This window comes from Gadus chalcogrammus, chromosome 11, assembly GCF_026213295.1.
Source record: "Gadus chalcogrammus isolate NIFS_2021 chromosome 11, NIFS_Gcha_1.0, whole genome shotgun sequence".
Classification (NCBI taxonomy): Eukaryota; Metazoa; Chordata; class Actinopteri; order Gadiformes; family Gadidae; genus Gadus; species Gadus chalcogrammus.
The window spans coordinates 18,606,726-18,614,911 of NC_079422.1; positions in this window are offsets into that span (position 1 = coordinate 18,606,726).

Sequence of the window (8,186 nt, forward strand, 5' to 3'; positions counted from 1 at the left end):
TTTTCATCTGGTCCTGATAGGATCTCCTCAGGACTTAAAGGAGGGCCTATATAAGCGAGCGAGGGCCCCGCCCGTCCTGCTGTGATCCAGCCGGGGCTTCTGAGACTTCTCATTAGGCGTCCGCGGGCCCCCGGATCGAAGAGGAACACAGTTCTGGCTAGTGGATTTATAATCCTCTGGTGGCTTGTGTTGGGAGATGGAGTTATTTAGGTTCCTTTGATTAGCTCGCCGCTGCTCTTTGATCGAGGATCAGCTTCTGAAGGGCTCGGGACTGTCGGGACTGGCCGACCTGAAGGTGGTGGTTGTGCTGGTGGAGGTGCTGGTGGTGGTGCTGGTGGTGGTGCTGGTGCTGGTGCTGGTGCTGGTGGAGGTGGAGGTTGAGGTGGAAATGTGCACATTTGCACGTGCTGCATGTGTGGGAGTGTACACGCACATGTTTGGGTTGTGGAGGTGTACGTGTTTGTGTGTGTGTGTGTGTGTGTGTCTGTGTGTTTATGTGTGTGTCTGTGTGTGTGCGCATTTATGTGCGTGTGTGCACATTATATGTGTGTACATGTGTGTGCAGAAGGCTCGTGTTTAATGGGTGCTGAGCAGTCGAGTGATCCTGTGTCTAAGTGACGGTGTTATGTCTCGACTTTACACAGCATTAGCGCCCTGGACAAATAGCAGCGGTCTTAGCGCAGGCTGGGTGAGTCGGTTGAGTTGTCATAGCGAGCTGCCTGATACTCAGGAAGGGCCTTTGTTTGTTTACTCAGATCTTAGAAGGGGATCAGGGCACTTTGCTGGGCTTATCGTTCTAACACTGATGCCTGGTGACACGGTGGTTAACACACGGCTGCTGAACTGCTGCTCTGCGATAGCCGCATGAGACCAGACACAGATTGAAGTTTGCGTTGCGCAATGTACTCAGTCTGGCCTTGGCTGGGCCTGGCTGGAGTTTTGGTTCCAAAAGCGGCAGCCATTCAGATGAATTGAATAAGTGATGCTCTTGCTCTCTTCCCTCTTGCCAAATTCGGGTCAGAAGTAACCCGAATTTGGGTTACTTCTTTTTTCCTCAAAAAAAGGCTTTCTTCCTCTGAGGAAAGCCTTCAGGGAGAATTTCAGTTCATCTTTTAAAATCGTTATTTGATCGAGAACATATACAAATGTTTTTGTAGCCTTATCGTTTGCTACACTTTCTTTGGGTGCCGCCATGTTTTTTATTCTTTATTCTTTAGACTGCGGTGCTTCTTGTTCATCATGAACTGAAACGCACCTAGCGCTGATTGGTCTATAATGGGTTCTTCTTGGAAGAAGCTTGCAGCGGGCTCATGGCCAGACTGATCTGCAGAGTGAAACTGAGTGAACTCGCTAGATCAGGATGGTCTCACGAGGACAGCTCTGCAGCATCACATTATCTGCATTACAACCAGTATGCCTTGCTGTGTAATGTTATTTAACATTTCATTTTTTTTAATTGCTGTCTCTTCAGTTGTCCACAAATTCGAAAATTTGTCAATTTACTTTTTGTTTATTAATTACTAAGATAGGAATATAAATTATTATTACTATCAATGTACCATACTTACATGGTAGTATACACTAAGCAGTTTTGAGTTATACCCCCAAGAAATAAAGATTTTGCAATCGGGGAGAAAGGAGAGAATCTACACAAAAGGACGTATGGATGAATTTAAACATCATTACAAAAAACGTCTAGTAAGACAAATCCTAACCGACGGAAAAGTACGGCAATTAAAAAACGAAGACACAAGAGAGGGGCGGCTGGCGGAGAGATACAAAAATAATATCTGAAAGCGGCTATCGAAAGCAGGGCGGCGTTTCCTTCACTCCGGCACGCCACATATAGGCCCCGGCGCGATGATCCACCTACGCAGGTGAATAACAATTCAGCGCTGTAAGGCGTGTTAGTCATTTGACATTTCTTAAGTTACTTCGCCTGACATAACCACGCACATATCATGGTATCTGTCTGGGGCGAAGGGAGAGAGAGGGGAGAAGCCCCCTCGTGTGTGTGCCCCTGACTAGACCAGTACACATCTGACAAGGCTTTCGCAGGCCTGTCATGTCCGACTCTCCCAGAACTTTTACATGCTCATGTCTGCGGCTGGCAGGTCATTATAATAAATGAGGTGGTGGGCTCGAGTGAAAGAGCCATGCAATATACGCGCCTTCTCCTCCCTAATGGGACGACGAAGGAAAATCTGCAAACCAATACCTTTTTCTCTTTTTCTTTTTTTTTCCCCTTCTTTCTTATTTTAACAGTGAGTGATGTTGAAGGCTGGGATAGAAAACGGGCTAAAGTGGACAATTAGGAAATGGTGGCGGTGCTCGTTTCTTTTTTTTTTTCGTCCCGCAAATGAAATGTTCCTTGTTATTTCAATAATTCCGACAACGGCTAATTTCCGCAGTCTGATTGTGTCACCGTTATGCGGGGGGCTCACTATGCGTCACTGTGAACCCGGAGCCCCGGCAAGTCGAATCTTCAACCATCGCTACGGAAACGGCGGAGGATTGGGAGGAGGAGGATGAGGAGGAGGAGGAGGAGGAGGAGGAGGAGGAGGAGGAGGAGGAGGAGGAAGACGACTCTCAATTAAACAAATCTGCATTATTAGGAGAGGAGAAATGGCAGGAGGGAGAAAGAAAGGCAGTAGTAGAATTTTGGGGTGTTTTAGGATATGTACGTATTTATGTATGAAGACATATGCAGGAGACTGATACTCACACTCACACCCACACAGATTCTCACCACATACCTATACACATATCCATTAGCTATGAGCATACATTTCACCACACACTGCATGTATGCATCCTAAACACCCATATTAAAACATGTTCTGCACGAGGCACAACACACCCACATGAACACGCTGAACACTGCGATCGCTGCCCTGGCAGCGTACACCGTAGCCCCCCTCACACGGCTCCACCGCAGGCCTAACACACGGACCCCCGGGGCCCGCCGGTCCAAGGGCTGTTAGCCCCTCCACTCACATCTGAAGTGGCTTAGCGCGAGTGCAAATCTCTCCAAAGCAGACCCCCAAGGACTCCCGTTTCCTTCCCACCCCCTGCCGTATATCCTGACCCCAGAGACCCCCGGTCCTCCTCCCGTCGGCCCACTCTCACGGAAGCTCATTTAGCCCCGGACGCAGCGCGGGGGGGGGGGGGGGGGGGGGGGGGGGAAGGCAGGGGGAAGGCAGGTTGGGAAGGCAGAACCCTGCAGTTCAATTGGCTGGAGTTACACAGCAGATATTATTCATTACATTAGCTGCCACGCTGATCTCTCACTCGGACATTTCTCCCTTCTTCTCCCTCCTCACAAGCCCTCTCTTTCGCCCGTGCTCTCGTTCCCTCCCTCTCTCTCTCGCTCCATCTCTCCCCTCCATCTCTCCTCGCCATCTTTTCTCTCGCTTTCTCCTTCGTCTTCCTCCTCTGTCTTCTCTTTTTTTCTGCCCTTCTGTTCAGCTCTCCCTCTCTGTCTTTTTCCTCCCCGTCTCAATATGTTGCCTGTCCTTAATATTCAGAGAGCTGTTTTCATGACGTACCGATTCCTGGATTAATTTCAGAACGGCGGAGAAGACCTCATTTCCTCATGGAGATTTTCTCTCCTGAATGTCAAAAGTGTTTTGTTTTGTTTGGGGCTCGGGGTTTTTCCTTTTCAAGGGCGCATGAAGAGGAATTCAACACACCGCCACAGGCGAATCCCACATAATTTGTCTAAACTGTCTTTGAGTGTAAGACGACTGATCATAACAATATGCAAATTAAATAGACATCCTTTTTCCCCAGCAAATAAATTAATAAGAATTCAATTTCTGACGCTTGTTAGCACAATTCAACATGGTGTCCAGACAATGTAACAGAGAGGGGATTTTTTTTTATCTTCAACTACCAACGTGTGCCTCTCAGAAGCAGGAAATGTAATGGCTAATTGTCCTTGCGACTGAATATTTTCTGGTCTTTAAGCTTATTATATAATTGCTTGCCAAAGTCTGCTTTTTTATAGGGAGCTAAGACATAATGAGGATCTGGGCTGGTGCATATCTGCATGTGCGTGTGTGTGTATGTGTGTGGGTTTGTGTGCGTGTGCGCGCGCGTGTGTACATGCGAGTGTGTATGTGTGTATGTGTGTGTGTGTGTGTTTTAATGAAGGATGTTCACACACACACAGATACACACATACTGACACATAAGACACACACAAAACACAAAAACCTTCTATCTCCTATCTCCAAAACACAGAATGCAAAAGGAGGCTATTTCAGCACATTCGCTCCTGTATAAATTCACCTCTATGCATGAAGTGACACATTAAGTTAGCTTAAATATATGCTTTTCCTGACGGCCAACATTCTATGACTTCATCCCTGTGAATCTTTGCATCAGGAATCTGAGAGCTAAGACTCGAAAGAGGCAGACGTAATTTGATCACAAATCTATCAAATTACGGGTATGTGATATACACACGGTTATTACACAGAAAATATGTTTCTTTACAACACATGGCTTGTGTTGTAAGCCATCCCTTTCCACAGCAACATGTTGCATGCTTACGCATTCCCATGTTACACTGGAGCCCCATACCGGCAGTAGAAGATAGCAGATGCAATGGAAAATGACAGCTAGATCATCTGGGGACGATTAAATAGGGCTGCATTAAACAAATATGTTTGGATCAACCAATAAGCAACAGGATATGTATCACGTTTTAGTTGCAGGTGTTTTGGAGAGCAATTGAAGCCATGAATCTAAACCAATGGTCAGAATCTATCTGCAGCTCAACAGACACACAACCGTGTGTGTGTGCGTGTGCGTCTGCGCGTGCGTGTGCGTGTGTGTGTGTGTGTGTGTGTGTGTGCGCGTCCATATTTCAGCATAAACCGTTTGTGAGTCGTCCTCCTCCTCTGGTGGCTCGTCAAACAGTTGCATATTTAATTGTCTCCAGTGTGTTTGTTGTTGGCTGTCTTTCGGAGACGCTGCATGTTAATGGACATTACAGGGCCAGGGAATGAAGCTATTACTTCAGGAGGGGTATTAATCTCTCAGGCTGTAAACAGCCCGGGGATAGCTGCGCTGTTAGATTGGTGGCGGACAGTGATTAGCATTAGCTTTAGCGCAGGCTCTCATGCATAAACATGCAGATACACACACACACACACACACACACACACACACACACACAGAGCCACACTTAACACAGATTGACACACTCACATGCACATTTCATCATTGGCTCTGTCTGACAATTATTGCTCATGCAAAAAAATGTGTTGTTTCCATAGCTGTCACACAGGCCTCTGCTTCTTTGTTTTGTGTGTGCATTCATTTGCATGTGTGCGTGTGTGTGCGTGTGTGCGTGTGTGCGTGTGTGTGTGTGTGTGTGTGTGTGTGTGTGTGTGTGTGTGTGTGTGTATGTAATTGCGTGTCTACCTGTCTTTCTGTCTGTCTACCTGTCTGTGCGTCTGCATGTCCGCCTGTCGGTCTGTCTCTCTGTCTGCCTGTTTGCATGTCTGCATGTCTGTCTGTCTGCCAGTCCGACAGTCTGCCTGTGTGTCTGTGTGTCTGTGTGTGCGAGTGTGTGTGTATAATGTATCGTTGGCGTATCCCAGAGTGCTTTTTTTTTCCAGGCTTGATGTAAACACAGGCTTTGTTTCACATTCATACTTTACAGTGTGTGTATGAGAGAAAGACAGACAGAGAGAGAGAGAGAGAGAGAGAGAGAGAGAGAGAGAGAGAGAGAGAGAGAGAGAGAGAGAGAGAGAGAGAGCGTCTGTCAAAGGGAGGAGGAGGAAGGGGGGGAGAGGAGGGAGGGTGGGGTGTATATATCCATCGTTCCTAGTCCTTTTCCTTTTTTTTTCTTTTTTTTGGAGATAATGATGGCCATTTCTTGGAGCCGGTGACTGATGACAGGCAGAACTAACCACTAATGGCGTGCCAGTACTGGAGCGTGCCACTTATGTTATTTCTCCTGACAGGGCTCTGGGGAAGGCTTCATTTTTTTGACATTTGACCATGCAAATTTACTCCCCCTACATTATTCCACATTTACATCCATCTCCCGTCCCCCACCCTCTGCCCTGTCTCTCTCTCCCCATCCAGCCCCCTCTCTCTAACTCTCTCCCTCTCTCTCTCCCTCTCTCCCCCCCTCTCCTTATGAAACCTGGTGCTGGATTCTCAGCCAGGGCTGTGCTAATAAAGGGCTTGGAAAGGCCCACTTAAATATGAATGCATAGGTTTCTTTTTTTTATTCCACTAAATGAAGGGACCATCTTTTATCTTTTGCTGGTCGTTTATTTACTGTTTATCCTCTCACAGTACAGGTTTATGTGAGGTGTCGGAGCAGCGGACTAATGCAACAATCGATCTCAATCAATTGTTGAATGTGTTCATCAATTCTGCAGATTTACAAGCCTTATTCTAATAATGGAATCAATTGAATATTCAAATATAGTAGTATGAGTTCATAGTTTCTTCTGTAGTAATTTGAATACATAGTGATTGATAATAAAAAATGACATCCTGGTTTCTTATAAACCTTTTCTAAGATAATAACTATCTTCTAATTATACTACATGAATCTTGAATGTTTTCCTTTTTCTTTTTTGAACAAAATGCAAGATGATGTTGCTATCTGTGCAACCAAATCACTCACACTAACTATGTATCTCTTGAAACATTGTCTTGATCATTAACACCAAAAACAAAAACAGTAATGTAAAATAAAAAAGTAATGTCTGTGTCTCCATTTGTGTGTGTGTGTGTGTGTGTGTGTGTGTGTGTGTGTGTGTGTGTGTGTGTGTGTGTGTGTGTGTGTGTCCGCCTGTGTGTGTGTGTGTGTGTGTGTGTGTGTGTGTGTGTGTGTGAGTGCGTGCGTGCATGCGTGTGGTGTTGCTGAATGGTGTGGGCTCCAGCCCTGTGTATGTATATGTACCGTATGTCAGCTCGGTGCCTTCATGTGGGCGCAGACATACACGCGCTGCAAACAGGCAACATGTGAGCTGTCTGCTGAGGCCTGTCTGTTGTGTCACATGGGCGTTTACACAAGCCTGGTCACCACGGGATATATCTGTGTGTGTGTGGGTGTGTGTGTGACATGCGCAAATTTGTGCATGTGTGTGTAGTGTGTGTAGTTGTGTGTGTGTGTGTGTGTGTGTGTGTGTGTGTGTGTGTGTGTGTGTGTGTGTGTGTGTGTGTGTGTGTGTGTGTGTGTGTGTGTGTGTGTGTGTGTGTGTGTGTGTGGGTTGCATGTAGGGGTGTTTGGGGCGGGGGGGGGGGGGGGGGGGGGGGGGGTTGGTGTGATGGGTCTTGGTGGGTCAGCACACCTGCTGAGGCAACAAGCACTCTGGGACAGCTAATGTTCTGTGAGCTGACAGCAACCACCCCTCACACCCCAGCCCACCCTTCCCCTTTCGCACGAGCCCCCCCCCCAAACCCCACCCCCTCCACCCAGATAGATTGCCCTTGTAACCGTGGCTAATAATCTGCCATGGAGGGCGTTTTTAATGGGAATAACTTTGATAGGTTCCCCGGGATACAAAAAAAACAACACAATGATACGGAGAGAGTAGACATATGCATGGCATGCACATGCAGACAGGAACCAAGACGAAGACACACGCGCACGCACTCACGCGCACTCACTCACACATACACACACACACACACACACGTGCGCACTCACACACACATACACACACACACACACACGTGCGTACGCCCACACACACACACACACACACACACGCGTGTGTGCGGTAATGTTCACTCATGCACACACATGCACAAGCCTGTGAACACGACGACACAAATAAAGTGTGTGTGTTCCCGTTTGCCTCCCTGAGTGTGTGTGTGTGTGTGTGTGTGTGTGTGTGTGTGTGTGTGTGTGTGTGTGTGTGTGTGTGTGTGTGTGTGTGTGTGTGTGTGTGTGTGTGTGTGTGTGTGTGTGTGTGTGTTGGTGGATGCTCACAGACAGAGACACTCACACACACACACACACACACACACAGCTCCCTCGCACACAATACCTGTCGGCTTGTTTTTACCACATTATTATGTCTGGCAGGGGGCTGGGGGTCCGGCGCTGTTCTCCAAAGGCAGCCTGTGGCGTGTCAGGAGAGCGGAAATGAGGACGGGAGGGAGAGGAGCGCCGGGATGAAGCGCCGGGAGAAGGGAGAGAGGAGGAG